Consider the following 12,050-nt stretch of genomic DNA (forward strand, 5'->3'; position numbering starts at 1 on the left):
TTCTTAGCTCCCATCCAGCTCATGTTGCCTTGTCAATCGCACGGCCTGTGGGAAGAAGCTATTTCCCTCCCTGGCTGCTCTGCTTTTATTCCTCCATATCTCCTTCCTGATGGCAGGGGGACAAAGATGCTCTGTGCTGGATAACTATGAGTCTATTTACAGAGCCCATCCCTGCAAACAATCAGGGGACCGTTGCCTTGAGGTGGCACCCATGTTGCCTCTCCCTCAGCACTCTCAGAACACTACTGCACCCTCCTTCCCCTCCTTTCCCAGGTCTCAGTAACCCCGCTGACAATTCCAGTCAGCTGCCATGTCTATACCCTGCCCCACCTAAAACGATGGATCGACCAGCGCCTTCTCTCCTCAAGAGTTCGAGGAATCCACTCTCTCGCAATGTCCTGCTTTTGAATGCCCTGCATCCTCCTTCCCACTTGGTTCCTCCTGTTATCAGGCGCCTGGATGGACCCCACCCTGTTGAAACTACCCGTGTTCTCACTGATCTCTCTGCGCCTCTGCCCTCCATCCAGGGGTCTTGGATTTCTTGTGGGGGTGGTGGAGAACAAAGCACCAACTTAAGGAGATGGGGAGCAGTACAAAGACCCCCAGGTCCAGGAGACAGGGAGAACCACAGAGATGCCCATCTCTGTCATTCGGGTAAAACGTGATTATCAGGTGCAATGTGCAAGGAACTTTCGGTCCTGCTGCACGTAGACCAGGTTTGGCCCATCCCCACACCACCACCCTGTCAATTCCCAAAACAAATTTCCTATTCATGTGGGGGTCCAAAATGGATAGAGTCTGGAGAAGGACCGTGTACATCGTCAATCAATGGGGACAAGGGTGTAACCAGCATGGCCATAATTGTGTGTGGCTGTGCTTGCAACCAAAGTGCAAGGGCACCAAATGCTGCTATGTGCTGTGGTTCTACCTGGCTCAGGTGTTGCGAAGGATTGGCCTGGCCCTGGTGCTGCACAATGTTCCAGTCAGCAGGACTTTTCCCCTTTACCTTCCTGGGAACGGTTTCATAGACAAACACTTTTGACCACAAGGCTGTCAGGCAGTGGTCAGCAGCAAAATGCTGACACAGAGACTCTAGGACCAGATGGGATACTGCGGGGTGGTCCACGGAGCAGAGCATCCAGAGACAGACATCCAGAACTGCTGGAAAACCAGAAACTCGGTGAAAGATGCCCTTCAGTTTGCCTGAAACCCAGATGGGAGTAGCAAACACTAGAAGACATCTGTCTAAAGCAAAGGGAGGAAGATTTAGGGGAGATATCAGGGGTATTTTCTTTTACCCAGAGTTGTGGGTGTCAAGAATGCCTTGCCAGGAGTAGTGATGAAGGCCAAAACATTAGGGGCATTTTAGGGGTCCGACGCCTCGTCGGAGGTACTGTCCCTCCTTCAGTTATCGCTGAGGTTTCCCTGGGGTCGACCCCTCTCTTCCCGGCACTTCGTCGGAGGTGCTCTCCCTCCTTCGGTTACCGCCGAGGTTTCCCTGGGGTCTATCCTAGAGTCCCACGACAGGGTCCTCACGCCATGACAAAAGCTCTATACCTGATCTATTACGTTAGGTTTTTTTATCCTAACAGGTGTATCCCGTTACACCTGTTACCCAATCCCCACACCACAATCGTAAGTCGTCACTTACCGGTGTCTTCTCGGGGATTGAACCGTCACCCTTCTCCTCTCCGTCTTGTCGTGTCACCTTGTCCGGATACCACTCGCTCAAGCCGCCCGAAGCAACGAGCAAGGGACTAGGAGCCGCTGAACTCAGCGGGGTGCACCACCTCCGATGTCCCTCTTCTCGCCTCCCCTCACGGCTGGAGTGTAGATCCCGGACGAGCCCCCATTTGTCAGAAATAAAACTTCTCACACATGAGGCTCTTTAAAACTGATGACACGACAAGCTTTATTTACAAGTCTGCAGAGTTGGACTCAACTGGCTTCTCACCAGTTAAGCCCCGATACATAGAGTGCATTGATTTTTATACCCTTGTTGTTTGCCCTTCCCCTACTTATTAATACTGTTTTAACTGGTTAGTATTGCAAAAGCATTCTAAGTACAACTGCATTTTTAATTATCACGTTCGTTACGTACGCTGCGAACTCTACATACACTAAATTCTGTTTCTCACCCTTCTTATCAATCTTTTGTCTCCTGCATGTCTCTCACTATGACCATGGAAAGATATGTTTAAAAAAACATATCCAGCTGAACCTTTTGTCCTTGGCTGCTAGTAAGCTCCCTGTCCGTTCTGGCTTCCCTTTTTATGATTAATCATCACATTTTAACTTAAGCCATTTTAACCTAAATTCTCTATATATAACATTAGTTACATTGAGGGGCTGAGACCAAGGAGGATATTCTCCAACAGCAGAGGGTGGCAGTAACCACAAGATGTCAAAGTGGTGGCAATGAAGCTAAACAGAGACCGTCTAATGTGACTGTGCGCCTGGCTGCGGGAATTTGGACTTACTATATAAACCTTGCTAAGTGCTAGTTCAGGTTGGAAACGTTCGACTTCCTTGGGGGTCAAATCAACAGGCACAGAACTAAACCCTGCTTGAAAAGGTAGAGTTTGTTAAGTGCTTCCTCAAACCCCACATAATGAAGGGGCTGCAAGAATTCGCTGGTACGATTAATTTTTATCACCGATTCATACCGGTAGTGGCCAACATCATTTTTTTGTTTTTAAACTTTATTTAAGATTTTATAACATGAATAACATATAGAATTACATTTAAAAAATTAAGAACAAAATAATAAAATTTCAATACAGTATCAGTAATCTAAATAAACTATACCCTCCCCAATAATTATTACACATTAATAACCCAACTCAAATTAGTCCAACCCCCCCTTCCCCCCAAAATAATGAGTGAAGAATTAATAAAGTTAATAATATATGTGAGAAAAAAACCCACTTACAAAAAAAAACAAAAACATAACCGATTAAAATACTAACAAAATGAAAAGTAATTAATACTAAGATATCAGACTTAAAAAACATATTTAAATCAAACTTAAATGCATATATTTAAGAGTTAAGATGAAACATATAATTAACTCAAACTTAATATAAAAAATTAGTAAAATTAGTAACATTGTCTATCAAAAATTCTTAAACAATAATCAATTCTTTAAAAAAAATTGTAGCATGAGAAAAAAAAGATGAAAAAAAAAACTTTCTCTATAGAGATAAACCTTCACCAAATATCAACTAACTTCACATCTATCATCATATTAGTCACATAAACTGCCATCTTAAAACAAAATTCCAACCTCATTAAACATTGTACAATTCAAATTTGGTACTCTTCCACCATTTTTCCCTTTTAACCTTGAATCGTCTTTGGCTTGGCTTCGCGGACGAAGATTTATGGAGGGGGTAAAAAGTCCACGTCAGCTGCAGGCTCGTTTGTGGCTGACCAGTCCGATGCGGGACAGGCAGACACGATTGCAGCGGTTGCAAGGGAAAATTGGTTGGTTGGGGTTGGGTGTTGGGTTTTTCCTCCTTTGCCTTTTGTCAGTGAGGTGGGCTCTGCGGTCTTCTTCAAAGGAGGCTGCTGCCCGCCAAACTGTGAGGCGCCAAGATGCACGGTTTGAGGCGTTATCAGCCCACTGGCGGTGGTCAATGTGGCAGGCACCAAGAGATTTCTTTAGGCAGTCCTTGTACCTTTTCTTTGGTGCACCTCTGTCACGGTGGCCAGTGGAGAGCTCGCCATATAATACGATCTTGGGAAGGCGATGGTCCTCCATTCTGGAGACGTGACCCATCCAGCTCAGCTGGATCTTCAGCAGCGTGGACTCGATGCTGTCGACCTCTGCCATCTCGAGTACCTCGACGTTAGGGGTGTGAGCGCTCCAATGGATGTTGAGGATGGAGCGGAGACAACGCTGGTGGAAGCGTTCTAGGAGCCGTAGGTGGTGCCGGTAGAGGACCCATGATTCGGAGCCGAACAGGAGTGTGGGTATGACAACGGCTCTGTATACCCCAACAATGAAGACGCTGTTTACATCCGGTACCGCACGGATGGCAGTCTCTTCAATCTGAGGCGCCTGCAAGCTCACACCAAGACACAAGAGAAACTTGTCCGTGAACTACTCTTTGCAGATGATGCCGCTTTAGTTGCCCATTCAGAGCCAGCTCTTCAGCGCTTGACGTCCTGCTTTGCGGAAACTGCCAAAATGTTTGGCCTGGAAGTCAGCCTGAAGAAAACTGAATTCCTCCATCAGCCAGCTCCCCACCATGACTACCAGCCCCCCCACATCTCCATCGGGCACACAAAACTCAAAACGGTCAACCAGTTTACCTATCTCGGCTGCACCATTTCATCAGATGCAAAGATCGACAATGAGATAGACAACAGACTCGCCAAGGCAAATAGCGCCTTTGGAAGACTACACAAAAGAGTCTGGAAAAACAACCAACTGAAAAACCTCACAAAGATAACCTTGAATAATTACCCAATAAAAGCTCCAATACCACATTTAAATATCCCCAATCATTATGTTAAAATTCAGATATCCAAATAATAAAAATACATCTACAACGAAATCTATATCTTCAACAAATAGAGCATAAGCCACAAACAAAATTCAAGCCTCATTTTATAACTTTCACCATTATTCCCTTCGTTCTATAACTAAAATAGCAAAATAATATACACCAGAATTACCACTCCTTTCACCTTAAAGTTAAAGAAAAAATATTTTTAAAAAACTTATCTATCCCATTCACATTTAAATTTCAAATATTCCTTATCTACTGAATAAACTTTACAAAAAAAACCACATGAATTTTTAGTTTTTTAAACAATCAAATACTTTCTTATGCTTTTTTTTATAAACACAAAAGAAAACCCTTAACTCTTTAATCTAATAATACAAAAAAGGAAAAAAAAAACAGGTAGGAGGTTAAAAATACCCCCTCCCGTCTAAACCACGCAATGCGGTAACTCCCAAAAAAAATGGGTGTGAGATAACTCACACGTAGCAGATGACTTTCAGGAAATAGTGCCCATCCAGTTCTCTCCCCCAACTCTCACTTCATCTTAAACTAACATCATCATTATTTAATATTCCTTTTTTAAAAAAAAACATTATAAAAAAAAGGACAACTCTTCTTTTAATCAGCTCCAACTGCCGAGTCACCATTACAACCATTCCTTCTTGGAGCACGGCTCTTTTCTTCCATCTCTTGTCTACTTAGAGTTCGCGGCGGACTACGTCTCCGTTGAAACCGAGTAATTGGCAGCTCTTGAGCAAATGCTATAGCTTCCTTTGGAGAATCAAAGAACTTTGGTTGGCAACCATCTTGAAAAACCTTCAAAACAGCTGGATATCTAAAGGTTGCCTTATAACCTTTCTTCCACAACAACTCTTTAGCAGAATTGAATTCCCGTCATTGGAACATAACCTCTTGACTCAAATCCGCATAGAAGAAAGCTCGATTATTTTGAATCATCAAGGGTGAGTTTCTCTGTTGTGCATTTCTAATAGCCACTCGTAAAATTATTTCTCTGTCGTAATAATTCAAGCAACGAACCAAAACAGGTCTTGACTTTGACCTGAAATAGGTCTTCTACGCAAGGCTCTGTGAGCACGTTCCAGTATTATACCTTCCGGGAAATGTTCTTGACCCAGCACCTGCGGAATCCATTCAGTAATAAATTTTCTTGGGTCTGGTCCCTCCATACCTTCCGGCAAACCAATAATCTTTATATTGTTCCGTCTGGATTGGATTTCCAAATAATCAATCTTTTTCACCAAATCTTTATTTTGAGTTTGTAAGTCTTTGACCATTTTGGTCACATCTGAAACATGATCTCGTATTTCGTCTATATCTTCTTCACACGAATTAAAATTATCTCTCAATTCAAGCTTAAAAGCTCCAAACTCAGCCATCTGTTGAGAATGTATTTTCACCACAAAGTATTAAACCTAGTACCAAGTTCAGTCATAATCTTGGATAATCCCTGCATTGTATAAGATAATTTAGATTCAAGATTCACAAGAATCTTTTCAATTGGAAGAGATTCTGGCTCAACAGATTCCTGCTTCTTCTGAATAACCAAAGGGTCTTCTGTTGCTTCCTTCATTCTGGTTGCCTTCCTTGTAGTATAGCTGCGTGTGGAACCCCCAGCCACAGCCTCTCCAGCAATGACTGGAGGACGCTGGCCAGGGTTTTCCCCAGTCCATCAAGTTGTATAGGTTCTTTTATCTCAAAAGGTGCAGTTTGCAGTGCCACCGCTACAGTTGACAAATGCCTTTCCCCAGCCGGTACTTCAACTGATGTTACTACAAGTGGTTCATTCATAACATTGCCATCAGATGCTACTGCACATGTGCGAACCTGAGTAACTCTTTGTTCTAAAGGCTGTTTGGCGCCCACTTTAGAGGGCTCTACCGATGTAATATTGAACTCTACATCCGAAAGCTGTACCTTTCTCCTGGGATCCATTTCAGGCTGAGTCTCGATGTCTTTCCTGTAGGTAGGCTCCAAAACTTGAACTTTTGGAAAATGTAGTTTTTTGATAATCTGTTGTCTTTTTTTTTGCTCTTTTCCACCAATTGTACCATCATAAGTTAATTTAACAGCACTGAAGTTATCTATACTTTTAAAGAATTTTAACGGGCATTTCTAGACAAAACATTAAGATAGAGTCAGGAGAGAACTGGAAGGCACGTCTGATCCTTACGCCATCTTGCCACGCAACCCGTGGCCCACATCATGCGGAGAAAGGTAAAGACATTACCTGGGACAATGAGGATTTGGAGGCGTTCCAGAAGGCCAAGGACGCACTGGCCAACACAACCCTTGTGGTACACGCCAGGCCAGAGACACCCACCACTCTCACAGTAGATGCTTCCAGCACAGCAGTAGTGGGTGCACTGGAGCAATTCATCGAAGGGGAATGGCAGCCCCTGTCATTCTTTAGCAGACACCTCTGGCCACCCGAACTCAAATACAGCGTCTTTGACTGAGAGCAATTGGTGCTGTACCTGGCAGTCAGGCACTTAAGGTATTTTTGGAAGGTAGACAATTCAGTGTCTTCATGGACCAGAAGCCATTAACTTTTGCCTTCCATAAAGTGTTGGACCTGTGGTCGGCCAAGCAGCAGCGACTCCTCTCCTATGAGTCTGAGTTCACTACAGACATTCAACACATCGTGGGTGACGCACTGCCCCATCCCCGCAATCAAGTCTATCCAGGCCCTGTCCCAGTGAATGGACTACTTAGCCCTCGGCAGGGGACAGCAGGATGACCCTGAGATCCTTGCAAGCAAGACAGCAGTGTCCAGGCTCAGGCTGGAGGATGTTAACATCGATCCTGGTAAGTAGAGGCTCCTCTGCGGCATTCCAATGGCAAACCCCACCTCATCGTGCCGACAGCATGGAGATGGCAGTTTTATGATGAGGTGCACAACCTGACGCACCCGGCCATCAGTACTGTCAAAATGGTGGTCAATCGGTTGGTCTTGCTGAGCCTCCAGAAACAGGTTGTCAGTGGGCCAAGGCCTGCACACTCTGCCAGATGACCAAAATGCAGACATACGTGAAGGCACCATGCCAGACATTCGAGCCAGCACCACATAGGTTCAGCTACATCTACAATGACATTGTAGGGTCACTACCGGCCTCCCGCGGGACGAGTTACCTTCTCACCATGATTGCCTGCTCCATGAGGTTCCCCGAGGTGGTCCAGCTGGCTGACACAACCACTTGTGTCCTCCATTAAATTGGAAGCAGTAATAAATATAAAGGAAAGTTTGATAATAAATAGTCTCCCTTGCAGTTGGGGTACAATGTATTTCTTGAGATCAGAGGAATCCTGGAGCCAAGACAAATTGATCCTGTGTTTCCCAAGGATTTGATTGAGTTGTTGGGGTAGTTAAAAGTGGAAGGGCCGAAGGGTCTCCTACTCATTCCACTGCCTCTGTTTTCTGTCTTGCGATGCTGATTGGGTTCACCTGTGTGTTCACTCGCTCTCTGATTGGTTGCTTCAGTTGCGCGAGCCAATGGGTTGATTCGGTGAGGCCGTTATTCGATTGGATGCTGAATTCGGGTTGGATTGATGGGCGGATTCGCGGGCTGATTGGCTCTTGCTGTGAGGAGGCGGGACGTTGGTGGCGGCGTCGTCTGCTCGGGGTCCGTCGCCATGTGCCTAAAGGGAAGAAGTTGGCGGCAGCGCCGGGACATTCCTCAGCCGCCCGGTCCAGGGAAAGCGGGCGACCCGCAATCCACCGGGCCCCACCCGGGAGTGGCCGGTATCGGCGCGGTGTTTGGGTGGAGCCGAGGAGTCGGTGCAGGGGGAGGGGAGGGGGATGAGGGAGAGGGAGGGGGATGGGAGGGGCGGGAGCCCGGAGGGGGCGGGGCAAGTCAAGGAGGGGAGGGACGGGGCCAGGGGAGGGTGAAGGGGGAGTTGGAGGGCGAGGAGGAGGCTGGGCAAGGAGGGTGAGGGGAGGGGAAAGGAGTGGAGGGGAAGAAGGGCAGGGGGAGGAGGGCAGTGGGAGGAGGGCAGGGGGAGGAGGTCAGGGGGAGGAGGGCGGGGAGGAGGGCGGGGGAGGAAGGCAGGTGGAGGAGGGCAGGGGGAAGGGCAGGGGGAAGGGCAGGGGGGACGGGCAGCGGGGGACGGGCAGGGGAGGACGGGCAGGGGAGGATGGGCAGAGGAAGAAGGGCAGGGGGAGGGAACCCCTCTGTTTGCCCCAGGTGCCCAAGTCCCCTCTCTGTGTGGTGGCTTCCTCCTGCCCTCCACCCCCACAATGTAATGGTCCCATTTCTGACCTTCTCTTCCTCATCTTTCCTTGATGAAGGGACAAACCCACAATGTGTTTGATGTCTCTTTCTCTTTGCTCTATGTCTGTTTGACCTGCTGACTCTCTCTAACCCTGTGGCTTTACCCCCTCATCTTTCGCTGGTTGAACCCAACGGAGCTGGAAGAGCTCAATTGGTGAAGGGTTGTATCTGGACTTAAGTCATTGGACACCCTGTCGATTTATTTAAATTGTGGGAAAAGCAACTGAAGGATTTCAAAACCTCGTCATCTGTCCTCTTTCAAACTCGTCTGAATTTCTTGGATGAAGAATCATTGCTCTGAAACTTACTCTGCGAGAGTTTATTTTCCTCTCTTGCAGGGAGGTTTCAGAATCTGTTCCACATGATGAATCTGTTCTCTTTTCAAAGAGACAGTGGAGTGGCCATTTTCTTCCACCAAGATTTCATCAACCCAGTCAAGGGCTGAACTAAGTCACCATTTAAAAATGGTTATTTTGCAAATGCAAGATTACTTTGGCTTTATTCATCAAAAGTGGCCATTTCCATGGTCACAATGAGGCTGCTCTCTTGATCTCAAAGAGACGGTTAGAAATGGTCTTCCTCCTTAAAATCCACTTGTTACTGCAGGCAAAAGGATAAGACGATGTAACTGTACCTTCTCTGACGACTGTATCTTCAATCCTCTCTTCCCCACAGCATGGACAACAACTTCTGCCTCTCATTTGTAATGTTTCTCCAGAATGGCTTATCCCATGACACGTGCCATCATTTCTGCCTTTAAAGTCCGTTAAGCCTCTTCAAAAGTATGAATCATGAGCCAATGGACTCCAGCCTGTCTGTGCAGGTACTTGAATCAAGAACTCGCTTATTCGAACAGCTACCATCTCTCAGCACTCTATTGACTTAGTTTCAATTTTAAGAACACAGATAATCAACAGATGGTCTCTCGATTTGATCACCAGTCTTTCCTGACGACACAAATTCTTCCGTTTTTAATAAAGCAAACACTCCACTATCTCAAGGACCATCATGAAGGTTTTCCTCTTTCGGTTTCAGATGCTGAATGAGCAGACGTTTCATCTCCGTACATGGCTTGCCTTCTGGCATCTCAAAGAATTGTGTGTGTGACCCTGAATCCAACCCACAAAATAACTTGATAATATATATAGACTATTGTAACTGTAAAGATTAATATTCGCACAAAATTGTCCATGATAATTCACAGGACAATGGCATCTTCAAACAATAATTTTCATTGGTAAAGATTAATAACAACACTTTTTACTTCACTCTAACTCCACTCTGCACAAATATATGTGTGTGTGAGTGTGCGCGCGCGCGTGTGTGTGTGTGTGTGTGTGTGTGTGTGTGTGTGTGTGTGTGTGTGTGTGTGTATCAAAACCAAAACCATTCCAGTTCAGGCAATGTCCATCTCTTTTACTTCCTACAGCTCCTTGGTTTTGGTGGCATTGAGTGCGAGGTTGTTGTTGGTCCATGATTGAACCCTGCTTTCAATCTCCCTCCTGAATGCTGACTCGTTGCCCTCCTCATGCAGCTCATGACTGTGCTATCGTCAGTGAATTTGTAGATGGTGTCGTCATACCAAGCCATGCAGCTGTAGATGTAAAGCGAGTCGAGCAGGGGTGAAATAGGCAACCCTCTGGTGTTTGGGAGCCAATGGAGATTTTGGAAGAGTGGTTCTTGCCAATCCACACTAATTGGGGTCTGGAGGTGAAGAAATTCTGGATCCAATTGCACAGTATGTTATGGAGTCCCAGGACTTTGGAGTTTGCTCATCAGCTTTGATGGGAGGATGGTATGGAATGCCAGACTCTAGTCAATAAAGAGCATTCTGATGGATGCACCTTTGTCGTCTGGGTGTTTCAGGGTTTTGGCAGAGCCAGTGAAGATGGCATCTACCGTAGGTCTGGTAAATTGGAATCGATCCATGTCGCCCCTCGGACAGGAGCTGATGTACTTCAACACCAGCCCCTAATCCACCTCATCACTGGATGTGAGTGTCACTCGTTAATCATCATTTAGGCAGGTTACCCCACTCTTTGGAATTGGTATGTTTGATGCCTGTTTGAAACAGGTGGGTGCCACTCCCTGTCAGAGTGAGATGTTGAAGATATCCATGGCCAGTTGTTCAACACAGGTTATCAATCCTCTGCTGGGTTCTCCATCCAGGCTTGATCCTTTCCTTTGATTCACTGTCCTGAAGGCAGCCCATGTTGTCATCTTTGGTTACTGATCGCAGCGGATCATCAAGAGATGTAGGGGGAGGGGGGATTTGCGACGGTTCTTCCCTGTACTAGTGGTCATATCAGGTGTAGAAGGCATTGAGTTCATGTGGAGTGAGGCTTTGCCGCCTCCCACTGCACCAGATTTGTTTTTGCAGCACTTTATGTCATTTAGGCCCCTGTCACAGCTGATGGGTATCCTTTGTTGTTTCCATTCTCGTGCTGAATCTCCACCACCTGCGAGATGGCTTTCCATGGTTCTTGTGTATCTGATACACATTGCTCCTTGTGTATCTGTATCTCCAAACTGTGATTTGACTCTCAGCAATTTCTGGATATTGTTGTTCATCCAGGATCTCTGGTTGAGAAAACTCCCTGAACAATTTGGTGGTGACACCCTCGTCCACAGTCGTTTTGATAAAGTTCGGTATGGTCCTGGTACAGTGATTCAGTTCCTCAGCTGAGTTCTTGAACACGATCCAATCCAGGGACTCGAGGCAGTCCTGCAGCTGGCTTCCCCTCACGTGACCACCTTCTGGTTGTCCTGATCTTGTAAGTGTTGTGAGCAATTTTAGGCCCCATTTCTAAGAGAGGATGTGATGGCCCAGAGGTGGTTTACAAGAATGATCCTGGGGATGAGCAGAAAAATGTTTGAGGAGCATTTGATGGTTCTGGGCCTGTACTCGCCTGAGTTTAGAAAGATGAGGCTGGACCTCATTGAAATCTGCTGAATAGTGAAAGGGCTGGATAGAGAGTATTTTGCCAGTAGTGGGAGAGTTTAGGACCAGTGGGCACAACCTCAGAATAAAAGGATGTCTGCTTAAAATGGAGATGGAGAAACCTTTTCATCTAGAGCAGTGATTTTCAAACTCCTCCTCCACCCCACCCCCACCCCCACCCCCCGGATCATATTCTACTTAATCCTTATGCCAGAAGTGCTCTGTTAGTAAGGGATTACTTAAAGTGGGAGGTGAGTGGAAAGAAAAAGTTTGAAAACCACTGTTTTAAGGGTACCTCATTGACTT

This window comes from Narcine bancroftii, unplaced genomic scaffold (assembly GCF_036971445.1).
Source record: "Narcine bancroftii isolate sNarBan1 unplaced genomic scaffold, sNarBan1.hap1 Scaffold_106, whole genome shotgun sequence".
Lineage (NCBI taxonomy): Eukaryota > Metazoa > Chordata > Chondrichthyes > Torpediniformes > Narcinidae > Narcine > Narcine bancroftii.